Below are 10707 nucleotides of genomic sequence, written 5' to 3' on the forward strand. Positions count from 1 at the left end.
ATACCTGAGTTTGGCACTGTTAAGTATGTGCATGTGTCCATTGATACGGCCTCTGGGATTATATATGCTTCCGCTCATGCAGGAGAAAGGGCCTATGATGTTATTGCACATTGCCTTGAGGCTTGGGCAGCATGGAATGCGCCTAAAGAGATTAAAACCGATAACGGCCCGGCTTACACCTCACAAAAATTTACATCTTTCTGCAAGCAGATGGGAATACTGCTTAAACATGGTCTCCCTTATAATCCTCAGGGCCAAGGCGTTGTTGAACGTGCACATCGCACATTAAAAGAATGTTTAATAAAACAAAAAGGGGGAATAGGGGCGGATCTCAAACCAAAACAGCGATTATCATTGGCACTTTTTACTCTAAATTTTTTAAATCTGGATGTCAATGGTAAATCGGCTGCAGACTGGCACTTTGGATCCACTGCGATTCCTCAGGAGATGGCAAAATGGAAGGATGTACTCACAGGTCAGTGGAAGGGCCCTGATCCAGTGCTCACATGGGCCCGAGGCTCTGTCTGTGTGTTTCCACAGGACGGAACAGATCCACTCTGGGTACCGGAAAGGCTGACACGTCGGATTCCACAAGATGGCATCAGGGACATGGATATACCTCCTCATTATGACAATCGGCCTACAACCAGCATGGAGTAATCTTATAATATACAGCTTCCTGGAGTTTTATGTTTTACGCTTCAATCCCCTGATGATTCCAGGCCGTGTATATTTTTGTCCCCTCAGGCTGCAGGATGGTTTATGACACCTAATGTTTCTAGCGATGGTATTGCTAATGCTTCTGCATATTGGATACAGGGTTTGTGGCCTGTACAGTTCTTAAATTCTTCTGATACCCCAAGGGCTCAGCCACGATGGGCTCCACGTTGTCGAGGCAGTCTTTAGCGCCCCCTTGGACAGGCTGCCAGGCCCGCCTTTTGCAATGGGCCTCCCCCCATTTTACCTTTTCTCCCCGCATTGGTACCTTTGTTAATTCCACCTTTAGAGGTTATAATTTCACTAATCAAAATCCAACTCATATTCAAGAAGGTAGACTTAGGTGTGCTAATGCTACTTGCGCTTATTCTTTGTGCTGGAATGCTACTACTGCTAATCTATCTCGAGAGTTGTCTTCTCATCTTACAGGAAATTGGAGTAAGGAGTTTGATATGCTTACTGAACAGCTACATGCGGAGATCGTCAAGGTCAACACCACCCGAATCGATCCTGAAGTCGCCCAGACGTTGGCCTCCTGGATACAAAGAGCGGCATTCCATCTTAAGGAATGGACTGGGTTGGGGGCTCTGGGATTTTGTTTAGTCTTCCTGTGCATTCTATGTCTCTGTTGTCTGCGACGGCTATTTACACAAAGAGCCAAAGATCAGATACTTCTAGCCCAGGCCTTTGTGGCCGTTGAGGCGGGTCAGTCGCCCACCGTCTGGCTGGCAGTAATGGAAAAGGCATAATGCGCTCAGGATGACAAGCAAAGCATTGCACTTGAGATACGCGGCCTGCAGATAGCGATCTCAAGAAGAGCATGTCTGATTGCACGCGGGTAGATACCCCAAATCCCGCCTCTGAGAAAAAGGGTATCGGACGGGTCTGGCTCTCATCAAGGGAAACACACCTGGATGGGAGACAGTACAATGTCCTAGCTTCCAGCATCAGAGATCAGACCTCTACTCTTGCCTGTTGCGCTTTTAAAACAAAAAGGGGGAGCTGTGGCGAGCCCCACCCTTGTTTGCTGGCGGACTTTTCTAAGATGGCGCTGAACGGAAGTACGGAGAGGCACCAAAGTTGTAAACAAGTCATGCGCAGTCCAACGACTAGAGCATGGTGTGCACGGGAACAGGTCATGCCATCGGCATCCGGCCAATGGGTGGTTAGAGAATCAGGCGATGTCCGCGTGATCGCCGTCATGATTGGCTGATGGGTGCTTATAAGCGGGGCGCGAAGGGCTTGGGGAGGAAGAAGATGTAACAGCTTGGGGCAATAAAGAGCTTGAAGAAGATCGTCTCAAGTGTCGTGCATTACAGGGCGTCCGCCACCCAGCAAAACTTTCTATCAAATTAGATGGAGAAATAAGAAGCTTCCATGACAAAGAAACTGAAGGAATTTATGTCTTCAAAACCAGGACTAGAGAAAATACTCAAAGAGATTAACTACAAAGAAGAAATAAGTAATACATACCAGAACCAGAGAAACAAGAACTTCCATCCAGCAGACAACTAAACAAAAAAGAACAAACAGTATTTCAAACTGAAATAAAACTTTAACATGTTAGGAATTAAAAATCATCTGTCAATAATCACACTGAATGTAAATGGCCTCAACTCCCCAATAAAAGACATAAAGTGGCAAAATGGACTAAAAAACAGAACCCATCTATCTGCTGCCTGCAAGAAACACACCTTACAAGTAAAGATAGTAACAAACTTAAGATGAAGGGCTGGAGCAAGGTAATCCATGCCAACGGAACTCGAACAAGCAGGAGTAGCAACTATGATATCAGATAAGTTAGACTTCAAGCCCAAGCTTATTAGAATAAATAAAGAAGGTCAAATCAAGAAATTTCTAGAAACAAATGAAAATAAACATACAACATATCAAAACCTCTTGGACACTTTGAGGGCAGTATTGAGAGGAAAATTTATAGAACTGAATGCTAACATAAGAAAAACAGAAAATCATAAAATAAATAACTTAATGACACACCTCAAAGCCTTTGAAAGACAGGAACAATCTAACCCCAAAGCCAGTAGAAGACAGGAAATTATTAAAATGAGAGCAGAAATTAACAAAGTAGAGAATAAAAAACAATACAGAAAATCAACAAAACCAAAAGCTGGTTTCTTGAAAAAAATTAACAAGATGGACAAACCACTAGCCAATCTTACAAAGAGAGAGAGAGAGAGAGAGAGAGAGAGAGAGAGAGAGAGAGAGGTGTGGGTGGCCCAGCCCACACCCAGGAAGGCCAGGTGCAAGGTGGGGGGTGGGTAGCCCAGCCCGCACCCAGGAAAGCCAAGTGCCAAGCAGGAGGCTGAGCCTGCATCCCGGGAGGCCCAGTACCAAGCAGGAGGCCAAGCCATGCATCCCAAGAAACTCAGTGCTGCTGTGCTGCACCGGGGCCATGGTGCACTTAGAACAGCAGATCCTTCTCTGTGCGGTGAGGCTGTGGGACTCCACTCTTGGGAGAAAAATTTATTGCTGCCAAGTACCTGATCCCACAACCTCCTCAAACCATACATACTGTCTTCTCTTATTCAGAGAGAGAGAGAGAGAGAGAGAGAGAGAGAGAGAGAGAGAGAGAGAGAGAAGAGAGAGAGAGAGAGAGAGAGAGAGAGAGAGAGAGAGAGAGAGGAGGAAAAGAAAAGAGAAGAGAAGAGGAGAGAAGAGGAGAGGAGAGGAGAGGAGAGGAGAGGAGAGGAGAGGAGAGGAGAGGAGAGGAGAGGAGAGAGAGAGAAGAGGAGAGGAGAGGAGAGGAGAGGAGAGGAGAGGAGAAAGAAAGAAAGAAAGAAAGAAAGAAAGAAAGAAAGAAAGAAAGAAAAGAAAAAAATACTGGAGAGGGGTCAAGATGTCCGCGGCTGCAGCCAGGACGCTGGAGATGCAGACAAAACATATCCAACTGACCTGGAACTTTTGGAAAAATTCCCCGCAAAGGGCGCCTGCTTCGTCCTTACATGCTTAAGAATCCTGGACATCATCTGTAAGGAGGGAGCTCAGCGGAGACATAGGATGAAGGCGGTGTTGGCAGCGGCAGATGTGGGGGTGGTAGAGACTTATATTTGGGAGAGGCAGAGATCTAATCCAATCCACCCTGATTCTCTGAAGAAATTGCCCCAAAGGTGGAATGCTACTGTTGCACACACTCAGGAATACTGGACAACATGCAGTGTGGGAAAAGAGTTTGGGAAAGAACTGAAATGGTAGAGACAGTGACAATGACAGTGGCCAGTACTCAGGAGAGGCAGAGATCCATTGCAACACACCTGTATCTTTTGAAGAAATAACCCCAGAGGCAGAATGCTATTACCGTGCATGATCGGGAACTTTGGATAACATGCTGGGTGAAGAGGGTGCTTGGATTGGACACTGCTGTGAGGCAAGGCCAGTGCAGGGGCCTCTGATGTCAGGATCAGAGCCAGCCAAGCAGTTAGGCCAGTGCCGGGGCCAGCAAGGCCGGGATCAGGGCCTACCATGATACAAGGCCAGAGCTGGCGCCTCTGAGGCCGGGATCAGAGCCTGCTGTGGGGTGAGGCTGGTACCAGACCAGCGAGGCCAGGATCAGAGCCTGCTGAGGGGTTAGGCCTGTGCTGGGACCAGCGAGGCTGGGATCAGAGCCTGCCATGAGGAAAGGCTGATTCTGGGGCCTCAGAGGCTGGGATCGGAGCCTGCCGTGAGGCAAGGCCAATGCTGGGGCCTCAGAGGCCAAGATCAGAGCCTGCCGAGGGGTGAGGCTGGTGCCGGGGCCAGCGAGGCCAGGATTGGAGCCTGCCATAATGCAAGGCCGGTGCTCAGGTCTCCAAAGCCAGGATCAGAGCCTGCCAAGGGGTTAGGCCAGTGTTGGGGCCAGCGAAGCTGGGATCAGAGCCTGCCATGAGGCAAGACCAGTGCTGGGGCCTCTGAGGCCGGGATGGGAGCCTGCTGAGGGGTGAGGCCGGTGCTGGTGCCAGCGAGGCCAGGAACGGGGCCTGCCCTGAGGCAAGGCTGGTACTGGAGCCAGTGAGGTCGGGATCAGAGTCCTCTGGGTGGCCAGGCCAGTGCTGGGGCCGTCAAGAGTGGGATCGGAACTTGTAATGTGGCATACACAGAGAAATATTACAGAAAAAAAATGCTTTCCCAAATATGCAAAAACTAGGAAGAAATGGGTAACAGGAGGAGGTCTAGTAGAAGAAAGGGTCCTATAGGGGATCAATTAAGGTGACCAATCAGAGGGGATGAGATGGGGGAGGATGGACTCTCTTTAAGACTCATGATGTATGTCAACAAATGTATCAAAGATAATCACTAATGAAGCATGGGATCGAGGGAGGAGGAGGGATTGGGATGGGGATTGGATAAGGGCTAATTGAATGATGTCTGCTTGTATACCCTCACAAGTCTTGTATTCCAATGTGATGTATGATTACAATGTATATATATATATATATATATATATATATATATATATATAATCAAGAATCTAAAGACAAAGGCTTTGAAATGGGAGAAGATTGTTACCAGCTATTTCTCTGACAAGACTAATATTTAGAATATACAAAGAACTTCAGAGATTTTACACTAGCAAAACAAATAACCCAATCAAGAAATAGGCAACTAAATTGAATAGACACTTCACAAAAGAAAAAGTACAAATGGCTGATAGAAACATGAAAAAATGTTCAACATCATTAGCAATCAAGGAGATGCAAATAAAAAATGCCCTGAGATTCAATTTAACCACAATCAGAATGGAAATCATCAAGAAGTCAAATAACAATAAATTTTGGTGAAGATGTAGGGAAATAGGAACTCTTTTATGTTGTTGTTGGGATTGCAAAGTAGTTCAGCTGCTGTGGAGATTAATGTGGAGGTTCCTTAGAAAACTGGGAATACGATCCTGCTATGCCACTACTAGGTAACTTTCCAAAGATATTGAAAACAGAGAACTACAGTAATATATGCATATCCATACTCATAGCAGCAGAATTCATAATTGCCAAATTATGGAACCAACCTAGGTGTCCATCAACAGATGAATGGGTTACAAAATTATGGGAAATACAAACAATGTAATTCTAGTCAACAATAAATAAATTGACCAATGTCAATCTTGATACTCTGTATTAGGAAGTAGGAAAATGGGGAGGAGGGGGAGAGAACCAAATGCTTTCTCATTAACATGATTTACATTATGATGTGAGATCATAATGCACCAATAAAATCACATTGATATATCTTTAAAAAATAAAAAAATTATATACCCTGACAGTGGGAGAAAAGTATAACTATTCTGGAATATACTCTGTGATTTCTATTTTTTTTATAAGATATTCCCTTAAGGAAAATCATAGCCTCCCTGACTGGGGGTTTACCCGACCCTAACCAACCTGGAAAAATAGAAATACTCAGTTTTTTCATAATATGAACACTAGAAGATAAAAAAAAGAAAGCAACACAGAAACTATTTGAAATAATAATGGCTCAGAATTATCCAAAATGAATGACAGAAACAAACTCACAGATACCAAAAGCTTAGAGAACTCCCAACAAGATAAATACCAAAGAGTTATGCCTAGGTATAGCATAATATTAAAACTAAAAAAAAATCAAAGACAAAGAGATTTAAAAGAAAAAACAAAGGAAAAGAACTCTCATCTTAACTACAAAGAAAAAGGGAGAAAACTTTATTCAACTTTCTTAACAAACTATGCAAGAAGAAAGCTGAATGAAATACTTAAAATATGGAAAGAAAACACACCAAAGTAGAATTTTGTATGCAATGAAATAATCCTTCAAAAATGGAGAAATAAAAAATATTCAGATAAGTAAAAACTGAATTTGTTGCATGAGACCTGCATTGGAAAAAAAAAAAAAACTTAAAAGTTCTTCAGAAAAAAGTAAATGATGTAATCAGAGACTAATATTTACATAAAAGGAAGAGCTTTAGACAGAGAAATAAAATTAAGATAAAATCTTTTTTATTCTTAATTGATATAGCAGAAAATGTTTGTTCAAAAACAATAAAAGTGAAGAACCCAGAGAAGGCACAAACTTCCGAAATCATGGGAAAGAGGAATAACAAGGGAGCAATGAATGCCCACAACCCCACAACATCAGAACCCAATAAAACAGAAATTCAGTGATTTCTAGAAGATCAAATCAGGAAAATAACTGTAGAAATAATAGAGGTGTTTCGAAAAGAATTCAGAGAGAGGCAAAAAGAGATAAAGAATGCAATTAATGAAGTAAAGTCCTCAATTCAAAGTACAAACAACCGATTAGATCACATGGTGAATAGAATTTCGCTCTTAGAAGATGATCAATCCAAAAATGAACGCATAGTTTCTAATCTAGAAAAAAATATCCGACAGCAGGAATCTAACATTGAAGAAATACGGGCCCATTTTAAGAGAGCTAACCTAAGAATAATTGGAATAGAGGAGGGAAAAGAAGGTGAAACCAAAGGGATCAACAATCTCTTCAAGGAAGTAATAGCAGAAAATTTTCCAAACATAGAGCAAGAGGTCGATACACAGCTCCAGGAAACTTATAGAACTCCCTTTAGACAGGATCAAAGAAGAGGATCCCCATGCCACATAATTGTCAAAATGACCAGTGTGGAAGCCAAGCAGAGAATCTTAAAGGCAACAAAAGCAAAGGGCCAAGTGACATTCAGAGGCAAACCAATTAGAATCACTCCAGACTTCCCAAACCAAGTTATGAGAGCCAGAAGGGCTTGGAGTAACATATTCCAAACTCTGAAAGAAAACAACTTCCAGCCAAAAATGTCCTACCCAGCAAAACTTTCTATCAAATTAGATGGAAAAATAAGAAGCTTCTATGACAAACAGAAACTCAAGGAATTTATGTCTTCAAAACCGGCGCTAGAGAAAATACTCAAAGAGATTAACTACAAAGAAGAAATAGGTAACACACACCAAAACCAGAGAAACAAGATTTTCCATCCAACAGACAACTAAGATTGGTTATCTGTGGAGATTCATTATTTATGTTAGTCTTTTACCTATCTCTAAATTGTATTATTTGCTTTCATTGTTGTTAATTTTTAGGATTTCTAATTGGAATATTAATATACCTTCAGACATAGCATTTGGAAATATTTTATCCCATTCTATCAGTAACTTTTAACTCTGTTTACATTGTCTTTGGATATACAATTTTTTTTTATTTTTTAAGGAGTTTGTATACTCTTCTGTTGCCTGTGCCATTGAAATCATATCCAAGAAATCACTGCCAATTTCAATGTTGTGAGGTTTTATGACCCAGATTTTCTTCTAAAAGTTTATAATCTTAAGATTTATTTTTAGGTCTTTTATCTATTTTGAGTTAATATTTGTATATGGTGTTAGGTAAGGGTCCAATTTTATTCTTTTTCATGTAATTATTATTTTTCAACAATATTTAGTTGAAAGATTATTATTTCCCCCACCAAATGTTTGTGGAAACCTTGTCAAAAATAACTTGACAATATAGGGAAGAATTTATCTCTAGGCTTTTATTTAACTCCAATGGTTTATATATCTGCCTTTAGAACAATACTACACTGTTTCAATTATTGTAGCTTTATATGGTTTGAAATCAGAAAATATATATCTTCTAGCTTTGTTCTTTTTCGAGATCATTTTGGGTATCTAGAGTCCATATTCCATATTAGGATAGATTTTTTTCTGAAAAATAAATATATAAATATATGATAGTTTCACCTAAAAAAAAAAGAAAAAAATCTCTGGTAAGAAAGAAAGCAAAAAGAAATATTGAAATGTTATCTTTAAGTTATCAGAAGCTTGGTATCAGACAAATGAAACTGTTATGTGAGGTTATCATTGTTAATTTTGGATAAATTGCTATAACACTAGATGTCAACCACTAAGCCAAGCATGGGAAGGAGGGATGGGGAGGGAATGGGGTGGGGATTCAGTGGGGGCTGACTGGGCGATGTGTGCATGTATGTCTACAAAAGTTTGTATCCCACTATGATGTATGAATACAGTGCACCAATAAAAATTAAAAAAACAAACAAACAATAAAAGCAACAATGTATCCTGTGATTATAGTTTATAGGTACGTAAAATGAATGACAACAATGTTATAAAAGCAGGAAGGGAGAAGTTAAGCAGTATTCTGTATATTTATTCATTTTTATCACTATAATGAAATACTCAAGGCAGGTTAACTTTACAAAGAAAAAAGGCTTACTTATTAGTGCACAGATTTGGAGGCTGAAAGTCCAAAAAGCATTGTGCTGGTTCTGGCGAGGTCTCAAGGTGAATGACAGAACACATTGCAGGAAGAAGAGATCTCTGTGCTCCAGCCTCTCTAGCCTCTGGTTTGGCAGTGTGATCTCTCTCTCTACATGTGCTCCTGCCATTGCCATCCACCATGAAGTGATAGAGCCAAGGGGGCCTTCATCAGGCCAGGAGGAACTGAGTCTGTGGATTGCGCTTTTCAGTTAACACAGTACCTTTAAGGATACTGTGGTGGAAAACACAAAGGCAAGCTGGTGTTTCCCACAGTTGTCAAACTAAAGGTTTTGATTCTGTGAAAATCAATTTCCATCTGGGTCTATCTTTTTTTCCCTCACCTACCTCCAAACCTTATATCTTTTTTTTTTTTAACCTCAAGCTCCACTCTGCAAATATTTTTCTCTTACAGAATTTATTTGTTGAGATATTAAGATTTGGCTGTTTGTAATATAACATTCCAGTATAACAGTAGGACATTTTCTCACAAACATAGAAATCTCAGAGCTAGTTTTTTTGACCATGCATCATCAATAACCCAGATTTGAACTTTTGTTCTGTCACACCCAGTACTTGCCATCTATATGGCCCAACAATACCATGCAAGCTCCAGTCAATGTACTCAGGTTCCAATGAGAAGGAAGAAAAAAAAAATCAGCCTTTAAGAATTCCCAAGGAAGGAAATACACCTGTATGCATATGTGTTTTTATCACTTTGAATCTCACTATGATGTACAATTACAATGCACTAACAAAAGCATTTTTAAAATAGAGATGGCTAAATAAATTAGAAGACATCCATTTAAAGCAAGACTAGAGCCATTAAAAATAATGAGATAAAAGCAAAAAGCATTTCCTGATTGTTGCATATATTATTTTTGTTACTAGTCAATACTTAGATACACAGTCACACTATCTACCATGCTCCTGAGTACTAGTACTAGGTCTTAATTCTGGGTCATCGTGTGCCTTACTAAAACCAAAAGGAGAATGGGTTTGGAGGGTGGGCTGTTCCAGTCAGCATTCTCATAGCTATAATCTAAAAAATTGACCATGTCACTTAGAGAAAAGAAGATTTATTTATTTTCTTACAGTTTCAGGTTCAGTCCCTGTGAGAATGGGGACTACGGTTCTCAGGGCATGGCAGTGGGAGGTGGAGAAATGGAGAGTACATGGGCTATGCTCCTCACATCATGGATGTCAGAAGCAAGAGAGAGTATGGGGGGGGGAGCGAACCCTTTATATAATCTCCAGGGATGTAACCCCAGGGACCTACATCCAGCCACACCCTATTGGCCTGGGTCTCCATCCAGATAAATCTCTTCCAGTGGATTTATCCACTATGGGATTACAACCCTCATGGCTCAGATATCAGCTCCAAACATTAATCACTGAGTTCTTTAGGGGACATATTTTATCTAACTGTAACAGGGGCACAACTAGCAGTCTCATTTTAGGCCTCAATGTTTACATTATTTCCAGGAAGACATTTGCCAGGCATATTGACCTCTTTCTTAGAATTCTCAGCATGATTAAAGAGTTATTCATTCTCACCTTATCAGCCTGAGACAAAAGACTCCAGCCCTGCTGAATCCAAGCCCAAGGTGCTTGTTTCTCTTTAGTTGGTCATCTTTAACCAGAAGCCATCCTAGGTAACTTTCAAAGTACTCTGGAATTGCTTCAGATTTTAAAAGAAAGCAGATTTATACTGTATAAATAACCTTCTTAACCTCTGTTACCCGGA

The sequence above is a fragment of the Muscardinus avellanarius genome (assembly GCF_963383645.1).
Source record: "Muscardinus avellanarius genome assembly, chromosome: 1".
In the NCBI taxonomy this organism is placed as follows: domain Eukaryota; kingdom Metazoa; phylum Chordata; class Mammalia; order Rodentia; family Gliridae; genus Muscardinus; species Muscardinus avellanarius.